The sequence below is a fragment of the Phyllobates terribilis genome, unplaced genomic scaffold, assembly GCF_046119375.1.
Source record: "Phyllobates terribilis strain yellow unplaced genomic scaffold, ASM4611937v1 Scaffold_5__5_contigs__length_657084704, whole genome shotgun sequence".
Classification (NCBI taxonomy): domain Eukaryota; kingdom Metazoa; phylum Chordata; class Amphibia; order Anura; family Dendrobatidae; genus Phyllobates; species Phyllobates terribilis.
In genome coordinates, this window is record NW_027362765.1 from 140,614,087 (window position 1) to 140,636,041 (window position 21,955).

Sequence of the window (21,955 nt, forward strand, 5' to 3'; positions counted from 1 at the left end):
AGGAAAATCCATTTTGGTTTCATTTTTGTATGTTTTATTGTGAGCCTGTAAAAATGGCGTAATACTCTGACAACATTGTTGACAGCAGTGATCTGGGAGTCAGAGATGCTTCCAGGGGTCTTCCGCATGCTGTTCCCATGTCATTTGAGCACTGTTCCCATCGATTTGGGAAGCAATTTTTAGGCCCCCTGGAGACCGCCGGGGGGAGCCATCGGAAAAATGCTTGAGTTTCCGATAGACTTACATTGGGCTCGTTGCTCGGGTCGAGCATTTGATAATTCAAATTTGCTTGACTCAAGCAACGAGTACCCGAGCATTTTAGTGCTTGCTCATCACTATTCACCACCTGATATAACTAGTTTAACATAAAAAGAAATACGCCTGCGTCTGAGCAAATTAAACATTCACAAATCTCCCAGCCCAGATGGTATTCATCCACAGATACTGAGGTAATTGAGCTCAGAAATTGACAGACCGCTGTATCTCACATTCTTAGACTCTCTTGTAACGGGGTTAGTGCCACGGGATTGGAGGATGGCTGATGCGGTACTGATATTTAAGAAAAAGTAAGAAGGTGGATCCAGATAACTACCGTCTGGTAAATCTGACATCAGAAGTATGTAAAGTTTTTGAGGGTATTATAAGAGATGATCTGCAGAGTTATATCGCAGAGAAAAATATAATAAATGATAAACAACATGGATTCATGAAAGATAGGTCATGTGTAACCAACATGCTGGGTTTCTATGAAGAGGTAAGTGAAAATCTAGATGTTGATAATGCAGCTGATGTGATTTGTCTGGACCTTGCAAAGGCATTTGATACTGTACCACATAACAGCCTTATACTGAAGCTACAGAAGCAAGGAATTGGGGGAACTATAGTATATGCAGATGGGTAAGGAAATAAATGACAGGAAACAAACAGTTAAGAAGGAAAGAATTGTGCGGTGTTAGGGAAGCGCTAGAACAACTAGACAGGGAATAAAGGTTATAAAACACAAACCTTTTATTGTTTAATACGCTCTCTAACGCCACGACGCGTTTCGATAGCAGAAGCTATCTTCCTCAGGTAGTAAATCTACCTGAGGAAGATATCTTCTGCTATCAAAACGGGTCGTGGCATTAGAGAGCGTATTAAACAATAAAAGGTTTGTGTTTTATAATCTTAATTCCCTGTCTAGTTGTTCTAGCGCTTCCCTAACACCGCACAATTCTTTCCTTCTTGATTGCCAATCTCCCTTATGGAGAGCGGTGGAAGCTGCTCTGTTTACATCTAGCTTAGGACCTGCCGTGATGTCATTGTGGAAAGCCCACTTCAGTCACAAGGTCCCGGTCATGTGACCGCTAAAGCAGGAAGAAACTCCTTACAGCAGTCCCTGTTAAGCTGCGGTCATCATACAGACTCCCATCTGGAAGCGTTTTCCCTTGTTGTGCGGGGCTCCTTGGCACAACAGGACCAGGTGAGTGGTCAAAACATCTCCCCCTTCCCCCCCCCCCAAACCTCAGGCTCTTCACCATTGGCGCTCCAACTGTTTTTGTTTTCCAGGAAACAAAGTTGTCATGAATGGTACGTTCTTTAAATGCGATACAGTCAGCAGTGGGGTGCTGCAGGGATCTGTGGTAGGACCAATTCTACAAAACTATGTAGGATATTAAAATCTGATCTTGACATTACAATATTGCACAAAGGTCTGTATAAGATGTCTGAATGGGCAAACACTTGGCAAATGAGGTTCAATGTAGATAAATGTAGAGTAATGCACCTAGGATGGAGTAATCCTATTGCTACATATACATTAAATGGTACAAAACCTACAAAAGACAACAAATATATCACATACCCTACCATCATTATATATAAATGTAAAGCAAAGTTGCATATGAAATATAGGGTACTTAGTGAACTATTTTTGATCAAAAAAAGTTATACAAGCCGTCCCACCAGCGACAAGGTGACCCTAATTGGGACGGTCCTACACTGTCTAAATTAAAAACCTTACTTTGCTTTACATTTATATATAATGATGGTAGGGTATGTGATATATTTTTTGTCTTTTGTAGGTTTTGTATCTTTTTGCTAGTGTGAACATGCTCCTATTTCTTGCATGTGTACCATCTTAGACTTCAGTTCACATTGCTTGGTTTTATATACATTAAATGGGAGTATACTTGGGACTACAGAACAGGAGAAGGACTTGGGTATTCTGGTTACAAATAAGCTAAGCAGCAGCACTCAATGTCAAGCAGCAGCTGCAAAAGCAAACAAAATTTTAGGTTGCATAAAAAGAGATAAAATCCCGCGATCCTCATATACTGTTACCCCTTTATAAATCACTGGTGAGGCCGCATCTGGAATATGGGATCCAGTTTTGGGCTCCACATTTTATAAAGAATATTCAGAGGTTAGACTCAGTTCAAAGGCAAGATTATTACAAGTGTGGGAAGGCCTCTCAAATGATGAGAGATTGAAAATGTTGGGCTTGTGTTGAGGAGAGCTATAGGCTCAAATACTTAATTAACCTCAAGACATAGGAGATTGAGAGAAAAGACCCAAAAAGTGTATTATTTCACCATACATAAGGTTGTTTAGATCAAAAGATGGCTGACATTTCCTGTTTCATCACACCATGCTCTGTTCTGGGAGGAAGCTGCATTCTATAGAAAGACTAAGCCACCTTGATGAACTCATGGATCACGCCCCCTGATGACCTCATCGATCACGCCCCCTGATGACCTCATGGACTACGCTCCCTGATGACCTCATGGATCACGCCCACATGGACTAACCAATCAATACATCTGGTTATTCACATTCTGGGCTAACCGAGCCCACATACAGTGTTTATATAAGTCTATGTTCGGGTTGAATAAAGACACTTGGAGCTGTGCCATAGCTGATCAAGGAGAGCTTACATCCGACTGTGTATGTCTGATGTTATTCTTTCTTGCATGCACTTGATCATATGCATTAGGCCAGGAACAGGCAACGAGTGAATATACCAAAGTGTTCACCCTAACACTTGTTTAGCTTAGAAAAAAGACGCCTCAGAAGAGATCTCATTTACATGTAGAAATATGTGTGTGGTCAGTACAAAGGACTAGCACATGACTTATTCCTTAGAAAGACCATACTAAGGACCAGGGGGCAACCATTACGGGTGGAAGAAAGGCGATTCCAGCAGCTAAACAGGAAAGGGTTCTTTACGGTCAGAGCAGTCAGTCTGTGGAATGCCTTACCATAAGAGGTAGTGATGGCATACGCTATAACAGCTTTCAAAAAAGGGCTGGACGATTTCCGGGATACACATAACAATTTGGTTTATAGTTAAATTAGTGACAAAATGTACAATTGGGGGAGGAAGGTTGAACTTGATGGACATAGGTCATTATTCAACCTATGTAACTATGTAAAAATTTTATTTTAGCTATGTAACATGGGCCTAATCGATGTCAATGGGTTCAGCCGACATTAGTCTAATGTGTATGGGAACCTTTAGACTCAAGTGCCAGCCGTATAGAAAATATGGCACCCACATTGTGTGGAGCTTGCTCAACTCCTGATCCCTTTCCACATTTGCAGTGCACACACCCATCATATATGAATAGCAGATATCGCAAATTGAAGCCTGGCCAGATTGAGCCCCCAGGTGCCAAAGGTAGCGCCTGCCCGGGTTTGCGGGTGCTAGCGCTGGTCCTGTGTGTTATCATTAGAGATGAGCGTTGTTCGACTCGAACTGTTTGCCAATCTCAAATTCGAGCTGTTTTGGGCGGTGTTCGAGCCGTTCGGCGAACACGAACGATTTGAGAAAAATTCGGCTGTTCGAGGTTATGTTCGATAACTGTTCGTGCACCAAAATCATAACTGGATTTTTTCTCAGTAATGATGAAAATTAATGTTAATACGCAGTTTGAGTGTACAGCGGGGCGGGGGGGGGGCAGGGGATGGATCTCTGCAGGAATAATGAAGATCTCCATTTTTTTTTTCTCTTTCCCGCATTCACAGTGGGGAGGTGCAATCTGTCAGCCTATCAGCAGCGCACACACGGAGCGAAGTGCTTTTTTTCACACAAGCAAGGGCATGTGTCATTGGCAGTGTATGTCACATGTCCTTGCCCTATAAGACCCAGCCATTTTCCCCGTCGCCACCATTTTCTCACTGCTGCAGCTGCGTGTTAGACGGCACCGCTGTTGCTGTGTGCGCTATACCTTGTTAATTTCAAGCCAATTTTCGCACAAATCTACAGATAGCTTGGGAGTAGGGAATAGTTGTTTAAGGACTAGGTTACAGCATTTCCTACGATTTTTATCAGGCAGGTCTGTGCTCTTAAATAGATAGGTTGGGAGTAAAGACTAATTGTAATTGCAGTCCTTTTCAGGACTAAGTTACATCAGTTCCTATCAGTTTTTGCCAGGCAGGTCAGTGCCAGTGCTGTGCAAGTTTTTTTCACAGCATTTGGCTGAATCTAGCAAAGCTAATCCTTTTTGGCCTATTGCAGAGTGTGTTAGTCAGTGGAGTAGCCTATCTGTGTTGCAAGATACACCACCTGTGTATAGAATACCAATTTTTTTACTGCACCTAGTGAGGTAAAACCTTTTGGGCATAGCATCATTCTATTAGTCCATCTATACTGACCTCCATAAGGTTGCAAATTGAATATAATTTTTTTCTGCATCTAGCTCTGAAAAAATATTTGGCCTTCTAGCAGTGTGTGGGACTTGTTCTATTAGTCCATCTATACTGACCTCCATCAGTTTGCAAATTGAATATAATTTTTTTCTGCATCTAGCTCTGAAAAAATATTTGGCCTTCTAGCAGTGTGTGGGACTTTCTCTATTAGTCCATCTATACTGACCTCCATCAGGTTGCAAATTAAAAATAATTTTTATCTGCATCTAGCTCTGAAAAAATATTTGGCCTTCTAGCAGTGTGTGGGACTTGTTCTATTAGTCCATCTATACTGATCTCCATCAGGTTGCAAATTGAATATAATTTTTTTCTGCATCTAGCTCTGAAAAAATATTTGGCCTTCTAGCAGTGTGTGGGACTTTCTCTATTAGTCCATCTATACTGACCTCCATCAGGTGGCAAATTAAAAATAATTTTTATCTGCATCTAGCTCTGAAAAAATATTTGGCCTTCTAGCAGTGTGTGGGACTTGTTCTATTAGTCCATCTATACTGACCTCCATCAGGTTGCAAATTGAATATAATTTTTTTCTGCATCTAGCTCTGAAAAAATATTTGGCCTTCTGGCTGTGTGTGGGACTTTCTCTATTAGTCCATCTATACTGACCTCCATCAGGTTGCAAATTCAAAATAATTTTTTGTCTGCATCTAGCTCTGAAAAAAATATTTGGCCTTCTAGCAGTGTGTGGGACTTTCTCTATTAGTCCATCTATACTGACCTCCATCAGGTTGCAAATGAAAAATAATTTTTATCTGCATCTAGCTCTGAAAAAAATATTTGGCCTTCTAGCAGTGTGTGGGACTTTCTCTATTAGTCCATCTATACTGACCTCCATCAGGTTGCAAATTAAAAATAATTTTTATCTGCTTCTAGCTCTGAAAAAATATTTGGCCTTCTAGCAGTGTGTGCGACTTGTTCTATTAGTCCATCTATACTGACCTCCATCAGGTTGCAAATTGAATATAATTTTTTTCTGCATCTAGCTCTGAAAAAATATTTGGCCTTCTAACAGTGTGTGGGACTTTCTCTATTAGTCCATCTATACTGACCTCCATCGGGTTGCAAATTAAAAATAATTTTTATCTGCATCTAGCTCTGAAAAAATATTTGGCCTTCTAGCAGTGTGTGGGACTTTCTCTATTAGTCCATCTATACTGACCTCCATCAGGTTGCAAATTCAAAATAATTTTTTGTCTGCATCTAGCTCTGAAAAAATATTTGGCCTTCTAGCAGTGTGTGGGACTTTCTCTATTAGTCCATCTATACTGACCTCCATCAGGTTGCAAATGAAAAATAATTTTTATCTGCATCTAGCTCTGAAAAAATATTTGGCCTTCTAGCAGTGTGTGGGACTTTCTCTATTAGTCCATCTATACTGACCTCCATCAGGTTGCAAATTCAAAATAAATTTTTGTCTGCATCTAGCTCTGAAAAAATATTTGGCCTTCTAGCAGTGTGTGGGACTTTCTCTATTAGTCCATCTATACTGACCTCCATTAGGTTGCAAATGAAAAATAATTTTTATCTGCATCTAGCTCTGAAAAAATATTTGGCCTTCTAGCAGTGTGTGGGACTTTCTCTATTAGTCCATCTATACTGACCTCCATCAGGTTGCAAATTAAAAATTATTTTTAGCTGCATCTAGCTCTGAAAAAATATTTGGCCTTCTAGCAGTGTGTGGGACTCATTGTATTAGGCCATCTATACCAAGCTCCACCAGCTTTTAAATTAATAATAATTTTTAGCTGCATCTAGCCCTGAAAATAATTTTTCTTCCCAATAGTGATAGCAATAGAAATATGGAGCGCGCGCCTGGCTTACAAAAATATACGCTTCATAACAAAAAACACCAGCCTAGCGCACTGCATTAATAAGATGGCATCATCGTCTCTCCCAGTGCTAGGCCTACTACCCAGGCTAGCATTCCTGTGCCTAAAACACAATGAATGGGTCCCCGCTAGCCACTATGCTGAGGGGTCTAAAGCTGCTGCAAATCTTTATAACAATTCAATTGGCAGATTTTCACAGAGCTCTTCCACAACGCCCACCCATCGGGCAACAGTTGCCCACCTTCCCTATGGGATCTAGTGGCGAATAGTTGATGCCATTAATCAGAGCGTCAGTTGCCCCGTCGACGTGGCAAGCATACGGTAAGGCATGGGAAGAGTGGACACGACTAGTAGCAGGCAGACGGGTTGACCAATGTGAACAAGCCAGATCACAAGTCACCATAGAATTTCTCCACCAGCTAATTATGAGGGGCATATCAGGGGCGTCAGCGCAGCGGTGTCTGACCGGAGTAGCATTTCACTTCCAACTACTGAATTGGGGAGATGTGACAAAGGTTCATCATCAGACAATCCATAAAAGGGTGGAAAAGGGGTCAGCCAAGTCAGAATTGTAGACTTCCCGTCCCGTGTCACTAAAACTGATTTCTCACATCATATCCCTAACACCATTAACATGACACTCACAATTTGAAGCAACACTACTGTCTACTGCATTTGTGATCGCCTTCTTCGGGGCACTATGCATAAGCGAATTAGTCCCTCAATCCAAAATTACCACCAGTGGAGGCTTATTACACCAGAACGTAGTCATAGCCAATAATGCAATACGTCTACGCATACACAAATCAAAAACGGTTCCAGCGGGCAGGGGCACTTGGGTACTTCTACAACCCACAAACGGTACACTGAGTCGGGTAACAATAGTAAAAACATATCTAACCATCAGATCACAAAGTAATTTCTTCCTATCACACATTGATGGAATGCCATTATCAAGATACCAGTTCCAAGCTATATTTAATAAATGCATAACATCGGCAGGGAACCACCCCAAAGATTACGGGACACACTCATTCCGCATAGGCGCGGCCACGGAAGCAGCAAGAGCAGGACTGTCAGAAACGGAAGTTCAGAGGATAGGGAGATGGCGATCCACGTGTTTGGCAAGATACAAAAGACCGGACTTGTTATCCTAACGTGGTTTGTTTCTGTTACAGGTGACGCTAAGCCAACAGTGTGGGTGATAGGCCACTCGTATATGTATTGGGCAGAAAAAAGGGCGAAAGTCTGCCCAGGCGGGAGGAAATTAGAGTTTCATAACACATATTTCAACTAGAGAGGTATTAGAGGCCTGCTATGGCCACAGGTACTAATGGAGGTAATCAAGGTAGGGAGAGAGGCAAGATGTCCGGTCATCTTAGTTATACAGGCCGGGGGAAACAACCTAGGTCATCACAACAGCGCATAACTAATGGCAATAATGAAACTAGACACTGAGCGCTTCAGAGAATTTTTCACAAAACTAGCTATAGTATGGTCAGAGATTGTGCCGATAGCGGTATGGCAAGGTGCGCGAGACATCACGGCCATCGAACGGACAAGGCGGGTAATAAATATTCGGATGGCAAAATTTAGAAGAGACAGAGGCGGTGTAGTGGTACGACACCGACAACTGGAAGGAGATAAAGCAGGCCTCATATGGCCCGACGTTGTTCATTTAATGGATATTGTACTGGAAATATTCCTGTCAGGACTCCAGGACGGAGTGGAACAAGCGTTAAGAGTGATGGGTGGGGGTCAGAGTCCTGCATACGAGTACGCAGGATCCTCCGTGGCCTGGAAATAGAAAGGACATGTTGGAGAGTTACACTTGTGGGCCAACTTGCCGGAGTGGAGACCCAGGGCATGCTGCAACAAGCTGAATTATTTTAGAAATAAAATGCCTTTCTAATGGAATGAGTATAAAGAGTTAATAAAGCTGTGACCGATCCTCACCCATCCAGTTGTAAGAGTTACATTATTGTATTGTCAAGGAAAGGGGGGCGGTAGGGGGGCTGAGCGTCTGGGTTTGGTTGGGGGTCCCCACAGTCTGCCTAGGCTAGATGCATTTAAAAATTCTTATTAGATACACAGGCGGTACAGCTTGCTTCGCAGCTGGGCTACTACGCCCAAAGTATTGCCTAGGCTAGATGCAGTTAAAAATTCTACGCTGACTAGCAGACACTGAAGATTTGGAGCAGACCTCTGAGTAAACAGCTCTTCAGACTCAACCATCTGTGTTACCCCAAGCCATAGTGTATGTAGTTTCTTACAGTTAAAAGGGGGGGGGGCGACCCAACCCACCTGGAATTGACGATGCCAACGTCACGTAAGACACAGCAAGGGGACTCCAAAAAGAGTCTCCATTTTTTCCCAAAATTGTGGCACAGACACCACTTAACCCTAGAACGTATACCTGGGGCCTCGCAGGCCCGCCCTGTTAATTGTTTTCTATTTTCTGCAAGATTACTTTAGTTAGAATTTTGAAACTCTAGATATTCTTCATGTATATAGTTGTTTGTCATTTGAGTTTGAGTTATTCCATGTTATTTGCACACGGGCCTAAAAGGCCCCAGGTATATGAAAGTGTAGATTTTTATGGTCATGCGTTCTAGGGTTAAGTGGCATCCATTGCCCCACAGTTGCTTAAAACGGTTGGTGAGGTGATTTTACCAAATCCTCAAGGTTTTAGTCTCCCAAGGATAACACAGGGGTAGAAAAGTCCTTGCGAATAGAGATGAGCGTTGTTCTACTCGAACTGTTCGCCAATCTCAAATTCGAGCTGTTTTGGGCGGTGTTCGAGCCGGTCAGCGAACACGAACAATTTGAGAAAAATTCGGCTGTTCGAGGTTATGTTCGATAACTGTTCGTGCACCAAAATCATAACTGGATTTTTTCTCAGTAATGATGAAAATTAATGTTAATACGCAGTTTGAGTGTACAGCGGGGCGGGGGGAGGGGCAGGGGATGGATCTCTGCAGGAACAATGAAGATCTCCATTTTTTTTTCTCTTTCCCGCATTTGCAGTGGGGAGGTGCAATCTGTCAGCCTATCAGCAGCGCACACACGGAGCGAAGTGCTTTTTTTCACACAAGCAAGGGCATGTGTGATTGGCAGTGTATGTCACATGTCCTTGCCCTATAAGACCAAGCCATTTTCCCCGTCGCCACCATTTTCTCACTGCTGCAGCTGCGTGTTAGACGGCACCGCTGTTGCTGTGTGCGCTATACCTTGTTAATTTCAAGCCAATTTTCGCACAAATATACAGATAGCTTGGGAGTAGGGAATAGTTGTGATTGCAGTCCTTTTAAGGACTAGGTTACAGCATTTCCTACGACTTTTATCAGGCAGGTCTGTGCTCTTAAATAGATAGATTGTGGGAGTAAAAACTAATTGTAATTGGAGTCCTTTTCAGGACTAGGTTACATCAGTTCCTATCAGTTTTTGCCAGGCAGGTCTGTGCCAGTGCTGTGCAAGTTTTTTTCACAGCATTTGGCTGAATCTAGCAAAGCTAATCCTTTTTGGCCTATTGCAGAGTGTGTTAGTCAGTGGAGTAGCCTATCTGTGTTGCAAGATATACCACCTGTGTATAGAATACCAATTTTTTTACTGCACCTAGTGAAGTAAAATCTTTTGGGCATAGCATCATTCTATTAGTCCATCTATACTGACCTCCATCAGGTTGCAAACTGAATATAATTTTTTTCTGCATCTAGCTCTGAAAAAATATTTGGGCTTCTAGCAGTGTGTGGGACTTGGTCTATTAGTCCATCTATACTGACCTCCATCAGGTTGCAAATTAAAAATAATTTTTTTCTTCATTTAGCTCTGAAAAAATATTTGGGCTTCTAGCAGTGTGTGGGACTTGTTCTATTAGTCCTTCTATACTGACCTCCAGCAGGTTGCAAATTGAATATAATTTTTTTCTGCATCTAGCTCTGAAAAAATATTTGGGCTTCTAGCAGTGTGTGGGACTTGGTCTATTAGTCCATCTATACTGACCTCCATCAGGTTGCAAATTAAAAATAATTTTTTTCTGCATCTAGCTCTGAAAAAATATTTGGGCTTCTAGCAGTGTGTGGGACTTGGTCTATTAGTCCATCTATACTGACCTCCATCAGGTTGCAAATTAAAAATAATTTTTTTCTTCATTTATCTCTGAAAAAATATTTGGGCTTCTAGCAGCGTGTGGGACTTGTTCTATTAGTCCATCTATACTGACCTCCATCAGGTTGCAAATTAAAAATAATTTTTTTCTGCATCTAGCTCTGAAAAAATATTTGGGCTTCTAGCAGTGTGTGGGACTTGGTCTATTAGTCCATCTATACTGACCTCCATCAGGTTGCAAATTAAAAATAATTTTTTTCTGCATCTAGCTCTGAAAAAATATTTGGGCTTCTAGCAGTGTGTGGGACTTGGTCTATTAGTCCATCTATACTGACCTCCATCAGGTTGCAAATTGAATAAAAAAATTTTCTGCATCTAGCTCTGAAAAAATATTTGGGCTTCTAGCGGTGTGTGGGACTTGGTCTATTAGTCCATCTATACTGACCTCCATCAGGTTGCAAATTAAAAATAATTTTTTTCTGCATCTAACCCAGCCAATAGTTTTGGCCTAATACCACAGTTTGGCCACTCAGCTCTGCTCGGTTACCATCCATTGTTTTTTTGTGCAAACAACTCCAGAGTTGTGAATTAGTTAACCACCAAAATGAGTGGAAAAAGGCCTGCTGCTGGTGGAAAGGGGAATAGGCGTGTTGGGAAGGGGAAAAAAGGTTGTGTCCGTGGGGTAGGTGCAGAAGAAAGACCATCTTCCAGCCAAACTAAAATGTCTACTTCTTTTAGCGGACAATGTGATAAGATCCCTTTCTTACGGCCACGCCAATCGCTACAAATTCCAGATGAGGCACAAAAACAGCAGGTGCTTCAACGGATATCAAGTGCTCCTTTAAGTGGGCTCTCCTCCACATCAACTTCAACATCACAAATACTCCAGTCCTCAAAGGTGTCACCCAAATCGCACTTGCTTCCTCACAGCTCCCAAATCTCCAGCTGCCCGTCTGAGTATGAGGTAGAACAGATGGTTGAGTCTGCAGAGCTGTTTACTCATACTATAGCCTGGGAATCAGAGGTCGACTCCAGCGCTTCTGTGAATCCAGACGAGGAAATGATCTGCACTGATGCCCAGAATCTTTATGAGTCGGATCCAGGACCAGACGCAGAAGGTTCTGACCATAATGTAGACCCTCATTCCCAAACTGTAACTCCTGTTGGTGGAGACAATGAGGAAGACGATGATAAGACTCAAATACCTGATTGGAGCGACAACTTTAGTTTTTTGTCAGGGCAGGAACAGGTTGGCTCTGAGGACGACGGGTGTGATAACGCACAGGGTGATGATGATGAGGTCGGAGATCCCACTTACTGTCAACCCACAGTCAGCCAAGAGATGAGGTCAGCAGAGGAGGTGGAGGAAGATGCTAGTGACGACGAGGTCAGGTTGCGCCTTCCTGGACAGAGACGTAGTACTGGAAGCACGTCAACAACTGCATCCTCAAACACAACTCTGCCTCTCACCACAAGTCGTGGTGGCTCTTCAGGTCGCATGGGTGCTAAGCCTTGCATAGCCTGGGCATTTTTTCAGATCGATAAAGATGACCCAACTCGTGTTATCTGTAACATTTGTCAGCAAAAGCTAAGTAGAGGCCAAAAAATACATAGTTTGAGTACTTCATGCATGAACCGGCACATGGAGATGAAGCATAAGTTGCAGTGGGAAGCTCAGTGTGCTACAATGCGGTCTAGCCGGCCGGGCCAACCACCGTCTGCCATATCTTGTGCATCCGCGGCCTCTTCATCCTCTGTGACTGGGGGGACAGCAGTCACACCTGTTTTGGGGCGCAGACCTGCCACCTCTTTACCCGCAACAGCCAGCGTGATTGGCAGGTCATCATTTTCTTTGGAGGTGGTAACACCAGCTGGTCTTGAGCGCTGTCCGACATCGATAGCACCACCTTTGGATCAAGGCAACCTAACATGTCCGCCTGCATCTTCCTCAGAGACCGGCAGTTTGCCGGGGACACCCTTATCAACCCCGTCTAAGCACAATAGCCAGCCCTCGGTCCCTCAGATGTGGACAAGTAAAAGACCATTTCCTCCTAGCCATGAGAAAGCTAAGAGGTTGAATTTCACCATCTGCAAGCTCTTGGCTACAGAAATGCTGCCTTTCCGCCTGGTGGACACAGAGGATTTTCGAGACCTTATGTCCGTCGCAGTGCCCCAGTACCAGATGCCCAGTCGGCACTACTTCTCAAAGAAAGGTGTGCCTGCGCTCCACCAGCATGTCGCACACAACATCACCGCTTCTTTGAGAAACTCTGTGTGTGACAGGGTGCATTTCACCACAGACACTTGGACGAGTAGGCATGGACAGGGGCGTTACATGTCGCTGACTGGGCACTGGGTAACTATGGTGACAGCAGGACAAGGGGCTGCTGTCCAAGTCTTGCCGTCCCCACGAGTTGTGCGTCAATCCTCTTTATGTCATTTTTCCTCCACTGCTTCTGCCTCCTCAACCTCCTCTCGGTCTTCCACCTGCACCCAAAGCCTGTCTGGTCATGCCACAAGCTTTCTAACTGCGCAGAAGGGATCCTGCACACCTCCTTACTATGCTGGCAGTAGGGCTCAACGTCATCAGGCGGTTTTTACATTGAAATGTCTGGGAAATGTGAGTCACACAGCTGAGGAGTTGTGGTCAGCTCTGGAGAACCAATTTCATGAATGGTTGTCTCCACTGGACCTGAAACCAGGGAAGGCCGTGTGCGACAATGCTGCAAACCTGGGTGCGGCCCTTCGCCGGGGCAATGTCACACACGTGCCTTGTATGGCTCACGTGTTGAACCTGGTTGTCCAGCAATTTTTAGCCCACTATCCCAGACTAGATGGCCTTCTGCAGAGGGCACGGTCGCTGTGTGCTCACTTCCGCCGTTCGCATCCCGCAGCTCAGCGACTTACATCTCTACAGAAGTCGTTGGGCCTGCCACTTCACCGGCTAAAATGCGATGTGCCTACCCGGTGGAATTCAACTCTGCACATGTTGCAGCGACTGTGGCAGCACCGACAAGCCCTGGTGCAATACGTTCTGACGTATAGCCTGGGCCAACGAGATTCAGAGGTGGGGCAAATCACGCTGGAGGAGTGGTCTCAGATCAGGGACCTATGCACCCTTCTGCACAGTTTTGAAATGGCGACGAAGATGTTTAGTGCTGACGATGCCATTATCAGCATGACTATTCCGGTGATTTACATGCTGGAGCACATGTTAAACAGAATTCGGAGTCAGGTGGTGGCACAAGAGAAGGTGGAGGAAGTAGAGGAGGAGGAGTTGTATGCGGAAGGGCTAACATCTGCAAGGTCCAGACGGTCGGCAGCACCAGGGCGGCAGGCATGTGAGGGTGGGGGAGATGATTTTACCAGGGCGCATGGTAGCAGCCAAACTAGTGAGGAAGGTGCAGGAGCCCAGGAAGAAGTGGAGGACGAACTGATGGAAGACTCATCAGATGAGGGAGACCTTGATCACATTTCTGTTGTGCGAGGTTGGGGGGAGAGGACAGAGGAAGGAAGCATGATTGTTACCTCGCCACCAACACAACAGGGACTTGGTGCTCCTGGATGCGCAACACACATGAGTGCCTTCTTGCTGCACTACCTGCAACATGACCCTCGAATTGTGAGAATTAGAAATAATCCTGACTACTGGGTTGCCACACTGTTAGATCCCCGGTACAAAAGTAAATTTGCAGAAATTATTCCTGCCATAGAAAGGGATGCACGCATGCAGAAGTATCAGCAGAGACTGTTGCAGAATCTTACATGTGCTTTTCCACAAAATACCAGTGGTGCACGTAGTGAATCTCACAGTTCCAACTTGCCAACCGTGGTCTGTATGGAATTGTTCAATAAAGGGCCCAAAATTAAGATAACATAGATGGGAGAGGTCTCTATGAATAGGAATTCCTAAGTATTTGATACCCTGTGAGGGCCAGGCAAAGGGAAAGTTGGACTGGATGGAATCCTATATGGATTTAGGGAGGGAGACATCGAGGGCCTCAGACTTCGCTGCATTGATTTTAAAATTTTACCATGTAACAAAGTGATCTATTTCAGCCATAACAGCAGGGATGGATATATGTGATTGAGTGATATATACTAGGACATCATCAGCAAATAGAGAGCACTTGTACTCGGTGCCTCCCACCTCAATCCACCTAATATTGGGGTTATGGTGAATTGATGAGAGCAGGTGCTCCGTCACTAGGATGTATAAGAGAGGGGACAGAGGACATCCCTGCCTTGTCCCATTGGTGATTGTGAAAGGTGATGAAAATGTTCTGACGCACCCCCTGGGCCTTGGGACACCCGGAGCCGGACCCTTTTTGGTGGATGCTGGTGGTTGTAGTCTTCGTGGCGGCGATCCGGTTCCGTGGCTCAGGGCGGTCAAACCAGTGGCGGAACTATTTATGTGGTTTTGATGTTTAAATGTCCGACTACGCCACCCGTGGATTGCGGTCAGAGTGAACCGCCGCTACAGGGCAGACCGCTAAGGCTGGTGTTGTGGGTGCAGCAGAGCGTAGCATAACTCCCCACGGGAGGAGTATAGCCTCAGGGCAGTGTATGCGGAGGATGGGGGTGATGGTGCAGGGCAGCAGCAGTAACGACACGGAGTCAGTGATGCAGTTCAGGGCCTTTACTCACAGTTCTTATTATCCAGACCACGTCTGCAGGTAACGGCTGCCCACGTCGTACTGTGCTCACCAGGTGAGGGGCTCAGACAACTCCCAGATAACTTTGGAGCGCTTCACAGGACCCCCTTTGTGTGTCCTTTGTCTGGCCTTTCTTACCAACACTTCTGTCCGGCTGCCTCGGGCCTCCTCTTGGTAAACTTGGCGCCAGTTTCCCTGACCCTATGTGGTGCCTTCCTAGCGGGTGGAGCAAGGGGCTGCGCCACATAAAATGTCAGAGCCTCCGGTTTCTAGCTGAGGGTCGTTTCCTGCCTCCACTAGTTCGGGGACCGGTCTCCCCCTTTGGCCTGACCCCTCCACGCAGGTGGATTCGGGCGTGCGGTGGCGACTCGCCCGTCCGCACCCCTGGGATCCCTTCATTCCTCGTTCCTGGAGCCTTCTCCGCTCCTCTTCCTTCCTTCTCCCTCTTGCAGGCCTGGGCCTCTGTTACTAGGCCCGCCTCCGGAGCAGAGCTCATGCAGAGCCCCTGCTCCGTGCCACTTCTGCTCAGACTTCTCTGCACTGAACTAAGATGGTGCCCACCTTTTATACTCCCTTCTCAATGCACCCAGGAACTGCTTCCTCCCTGCTCCTGCACTGCAGGGTTCCCCTTCCTCAGTGTTCCCTCCCCCCACTCCAGCCAGGGACAGGGACTGTCGTGCCCATCTCAGGGGCATATTGGTCGCCCTGCCCCACGGCAATGTGGTGTAATGCATGCAGGTGTCGGGTCCTGATCCACACTCCATCCTTATCTGAGAGTGAGATATCACACCTCTGGGTGAGGTGCAATACGTCTGTAGCAACCGAGCCCTCGGTGCTACAGTTCCATTTATCTTCAGCCTAGGTGACGTATTGTGATACAGGGCCGTGATTTTGGCTATAAAAGGGTCCCCTAGACCCCTACCCCAAGCTTTTTAAGAGAATCATATATGGCGTGCCAGGAGACTCTATGGAATGCTTTCTCAGCATCCAACGAGAGTATCTACTTACAATTTTTTAACTGCATCTAGCCCAAGAAATACTTTGTGCCTAGTAGCAGTGTCTGCTAGTCAGCGGATTATCCCGGCTGTTAAGCAAGCTACACCACCTGTAGTTTGGACACTTAATTTTTTCAAAGGAAATGCTTCGGGACCACGGGATACTTAGTGAAGAGCATCAGGAGGCACCCCAAGGCATAGGGGCTGGGACTGGCAGTAGGATGCCTTGCGGTGGACAGCCGAGCTCGATCCTTATAAAAGCTTTTTAACTGCAGCAGCTTTAGTGGACGCTACTGGAGCTGGAATTACGCGGCTGCTGGCATGAGACTTGCCCTCCAATAGATCCTTGTAAATGGATTTAAAGTGTATTCATTCAAATTAGAGGGACAATTTAAATTAAAAAGCTTAGAGCTGCCTCCACCACAGGGGGGCTCTCTCGACCCACCAGCGGACAGGCACCAGTATTGGGAGAGGGGGGCTGGCCGTCAGGGTTCACCGCGGCTCTGGCACAAACCCGGCGACACGGAGGTGGCACGGGCAGGAGCGGACTGGCCGTCTCGGCTTCTCACTTTTTGGATTTTAGAAGGGCATGACATGCCTATATCTGTGTCTCCCCCTCCTTTTACTCCTCCACCTCTTTTCTTTTCGCATGACTATATGTACTTGTCACTTTTCCATGTGTTAGTTGTGTCTTCTGAGCAGTTTGTCAGCTTTTGGACACCTTTGAAGGTGTTTTCTATGTGTTTCTATGTGTTTTTGTTTGCCTGCCATTGGTTTTAACGGTGTTCGAAGGTGTTCGACGAACAGTTCGACGAACAGTTCGGCGAACACACGGGTGTTCGACGAACCGAACCGAACTCGAACACTACGGGGGTGGCTCAACACTACTTGCGAATCCATGATTTGTTCATCTTTATGAACGTGAGTCTGTCTACATTCTCAGTGGACAGACGCGTGCGCTTATCTGTCAGCACACCAACAGCAGCGCTGAACACACGTTCAGAGAGAACACTGGCTGCAGGGCATGACAAGATCTCCAAGGCGTGAGTGGCGAGCTCCGGCCATTTTTCCAGATTGGAATACCAAAATGAGCAAGGGTCCAGTGACACAGTCATGGCTTCGATGTTCACTTGGAGATACTCCTGCACCATCCTCTCTAGGCATTGACTATGTGTCAGACTTCTTGTCTCCTGTGGCCTTGCAAAGGATGGTCTAAAAAAGTGGTGAAACGATTCCACAAAATTGCTGTTACCAGCAGATACTGTGCTACTGTTACGGTTTGAGTGATGAAGACTCGACAGTCCCACGGTTGGCAAGTTAGAACTGTGAGATTCACTACGTGCACCACTGGTGTTTTGTGGAAAAGCACATGTAAGATTCTGCAACAGCGTCTGCAGATACTCCTGCATGCGTCAATCCCTTTTTATGGCTGGAATTATTTCGGCGAATTTACTTTTGTACCGGGGATCTAAGAGTGTGGCAACCCAATAGTCGGGATTACTTCGAATTCTGACAATCTGAGGGTCATGTTGCAGGTAGTGCAGCAAGAAGGCACTCATGTGTCTTGCGCATCCAGGAGGACCAAGTCCTTGTTGTGTTGGTAGCGAGGTAAGAATCATGCTTCCTTCCTCTGCCCTCTCCCCCCAACCTCGCACAACAGAAATGTGATCAAGGTCTCCCTCATCTGATGAGTCTTCCATGCCCATCGCCAGTTCGTCCTCCACTTCTTCCTCGGCTTCTGCACCTTCCTCAACAGTTTGGCTGCTACCATGCGCCCTAGTTAATCCCTCTCCCCCATCCTCCCATGCCTGCCGCCTTGGTGCTGCCAACCGTCTGGACCTTGGAGATGTTATCCCTTCCGCATACGACTCCTCCTCTACTTCCTCCACCTCCTCTTGTCCCACCACCTGACTCTGAATTCTGTTTAATGTGTGCTCCAGCATGTAAATCACCGGAATAGTCATGCTGATAATGGCATCGTCGTCAGCACTAAACATCTTCGTCGCCATTTCAAAACTGTGCAGAAGGGTGTGTGGCGCCCCTGAGGGTTCAGTCGCCGCAGAGTTACTGCATCTCACCCAGAGGTGTGGTATCTCACCCTCAGGTAAGGAAGGCATATGGCTCGGGACCCTAACACCTGCATCCAACACATACCCGCAGTGGGGGTAGGGCGAGATTGCTCCTAAGGGAGAGCACAGTCCCAGGTCCCTAGCTGGTGGGAGGGTCCTATGTAGTGGGTGCTTAGGGGAGCAGCTTAGCGGAGCACATGACAGGGAGAGTATAAATAGGAAGCCATCTTAGAAAGAGCAAGCCAGTCAGAGGAGGAAAAGTGACAGGAGCAGAGGCTCGGCATGAGCTCTGCTCCAGAGGCGGGCCTAGCCTGGGAGGCCCAGGACTGAAGGAGAGAAGAGAGGAGTGGGAGTAGGAAGGCTCCAGGAACCGAAGGGACCCTAGGGCTACGGGCCGTGCAGAAGGCCACTCGTACTCCTGCTGCTACCAGGAGGTAGAGGGGTCAGGCCAGATAAGGGGAACCGGTCCCTCAACTAGCGGAGAAACAGCAAGGCTCAGCTAGAAACCGGAGGCTGCAGCATTTCATGTACTGCAGGTAAAAGTCCACACCAGTCTCACTAAGAAGGTAGCCACATAGGACCCAGGGGACAGAACACAAGTCGCCCGCCAAGGCCCGAGGATACCGGATAGAAGTGTCACTGGGTGTGAGGTGCAGGGAGAAGGCCAGAGAAAGGACACACAGAAGGGGGTCCTGCTAAGTACTCCAGAGCTATCTGGGGGTGGACTGAGCCCCTCACTGAGTACGCACAGTACGACGGGTGAGATTGCTCTGGTACCTGTAATCTGGACTGCAACAACTGTGAGTAAAGATCTTGGGACTGCATCACACGGACTCTGTGTTCATTACTGACTCCCTGCACTACAACCACCATCATCCACCCACACTGCCCTGAAGCTACACTCTTCCTGTGGTGAGTAATAATACCATTGCTGCAAAACCACCAGCTTCAGAGGACTGTTCCGCAGCGGCGGCCCCTTTTGCCCCACTCCAGAGGTGGCGTAGTCGGACATTATAAAACCCATATATACAAATTACCCTTGGATTAACCGCCCTGGATCATGGACTGGGTCACCGCCACAGTGACTACAACCCCCAGCGTCTACCGGCCCGGCTCAGGGTACCCCACGGCCCAGGGGGCGCGTCAACTTCATAGGTCCCTGATCTGAGACCACTCCTGCAGCGTGATTTGCCCCACCTCTGGATCTGGTTGGCCCAGGCTATACGTCAGAACGTATTGCACCAGGGCTTGTCGGTGCTGCCACAGTCGCTGCAACATGGTCGGAGTTGAATTCCACCGTGTCGGCACATCGCATTTCAGCCGGTGAACTGGCAGGCCCAACGACTTCCGTAGAGTCGTTGAGCTGCGGGATGCGAATGGCGGAAGTGAGCACACAGCGACCGTGCCCTCTGCAGAAGGCCATCTAGTCCGGGATAGTGGGCTAACAATTTATGGACAACCAGGTTCAACACGTGAGCCATACAAGGCACGTGTGTGACATTGCCCCGGCGAAGGGCCGCACCCAGGTTTGCAGCATTGTCACACACGGCCTTCCCTGGTTGCAGGTCCAGTGGAGACAACCATTCATGAAACTGGGTCTCCAGAGCTGACCACAACTCCTCAGCTGTGTGACTCACATTTCCCAGACATTTCAAAGTAAACACTGATGCCTTGAGCCCTGCTGCCAGCATAGTAAGGAGGTGTGCAGGATTCCTTCTGCGCAGTTAGAAAGCAGGTGGCATTACCAGACTGGCTTTGGGTGCAGGTGGAGGACGCACAACTCGTGGGGACGGTAAGACTTGGACAGCAGCCCCTTGTCCTGCTGTCACCATAGTTAGCCAGTGCCCAGTCAGCGACATGTAACGCCCCTGTCCATGCCTACTCGTCCAAGTGTCTGTGGTGAAATGCACCCTGTCACACACAGAGTTTCTCAAAGAAGCGGTGATGTTGTGTGCGACAGGCACACCTTTCTTTGAGAAGTAGTGCCGACTGGGCATCTGGTACTGGGGCACTGCGACGGACATAAGGTCTCGAAAATCCACTGTGTACTCCAGGCGGAAAGGCAGCATTTCTGTAGCCAAGAGCTTGCAGATGGTGAAATTCAACCTCTTAGCTTTCTCATGGCTAGGAGGAAATGGTCTTTTACTTTTCCACATCTGAGGGACCGAGGGCTGGCTGTTGTGCTTAGACGGGGTTGAGTAGGGTGTCCCCGGCAAACTGCCGGTCTGTGAGGAAGATGCAGGCGGACATGTTAGGTTGCCTTGATCCAAATGTGGTGCTTTCGATGTCAGAGAGCGCTCAACACCAGCAGGTGTTTCCACTTCCCAATGAACTGACGACCTGCCAATCACACTGGCTGTTGCAGGTAAAGAGGTGGCAGGTCTGCGTCCAAAAACATGTGTGATTGCTGTCCCCCCAGTCACAGAGGATGAAGAGGCCGCGGATGCACAAGATGGGGCAGACGGTGGTTGGCCCAGCCTGCTAGGCCGCATTGTAGCACAGTGAGCTTCCCACTGCAACTTATGCTTCATATCCATGTGACGGTACATGCATGAAGTACTCAAACTATGGATTTTTTGGCCTCTACTTAGCTTTTGGTGACAAATATTACAGATAACACGAGTTGGGTCATCCTTATCATTCTGAATAAATGCCCAGGCTATGCAAGGCTTAGAGCCCATGCGACCTGAAGAGCCACTACGACTTGTGGTCAGAGGCAGAGTTGTGGTTGAGGATGCAGTTGTTGACGTGCTTCCAGTACTCCGTCTCTGTCCAGGAAGGCGCAACCTAACCTCGTCGTCAATAGCATCTGTGACGCCCCGCTGTGCTTGGTATCACAGATCCTAGAAGAGTGTATTGATGGAATCCTCCACAAGAGGCCCCCATAAACATTCACACATCTCCACCTTCCACCTCAGACCAGCAGAGGGAGCCCGTTAGGGATATAAATAGGGAAGGTGGAGCTAGGCAGTTCAGTTCCTCTGAAGAGTTCCTGCAGTAGAGAAGCCTAAGAGAGGTCAGTCTGCAGTGGAGCTCAGTCTAGTCTAGAGAACTCAGTTAATAGTTCAGCAGTGGAGCACGAGGCTCCTGCTAGCTAGATTCAGTAAGGCATAACCGGAATCCCTGGAGAACTACAAGTCCCAGGATCGCTAAGGTGCTGATACGTAACAGAGCCAGGAGACGCTTAGGCCCCGCATAGTGGGAGCGTGAACTCCAAGAGAAGGCCCTACCACAAGGTCAGCCAGCGCAGGACAGAGACAAAGTTAGGCCTAGCTCCAGGCAGGTCAGAAACTTACTACGCAGAGGCAAGAAACAGGAGGCCCTACACCCGCTCATTGGGGAGGATCCTGATATTCACCCTTCACCCTACAGTGCTCCGGGATGTGGCTGAATTTCCTCCAGTTAAAGGTACTGAAGTGACTACCGTGTCCGTTCCCGTTCTTGCTCTGACCCAGCTGGGTCTCGCCTGTCCTGCATTCCCCCTGCATACGCTGCCCTGAGACCTAGCTCCACCTGTGGGGAGCTATACCTTTGAGCTGCCTTATCACGGGTCTCAGTGGACTGCTGCAGCACTGGTGCTTCTCACCAGATACCACAGATGGCGTCACGAA

General features: G+C 47.1%; 1 long non-coding RNA gene across 2 annotated transcripts in view; it reads left to right on the forward strand.

Annotated features, from left to right (window-relative positions):
• Positions 1–1,325: 1,325 nt before the first annotated feature.
• The window catches only part of LOC141270960 (uncharacterized), a 62,776-nt gene continuing 42,146 nt past the window's right edge, over positions 1,326–21,955 (forward strand). The window contains exons 1-3 of one of the 2 annotated variants that reach the window (XR_012321783.1): positions 1,326–1,462; positions 1,549–1,569; positions 2,651–2,828. This is a non-coding gene — a long non-coding RNA (uncharacterized lncRNA). Of the gene's footprint in view, positions 1,463–1,548; positions 1,570–2,650; positions 2,829–21,955 lie in introns of those variants that run through there. The other variant, XR_012321782.1, reaches the window with a different exon arrangement.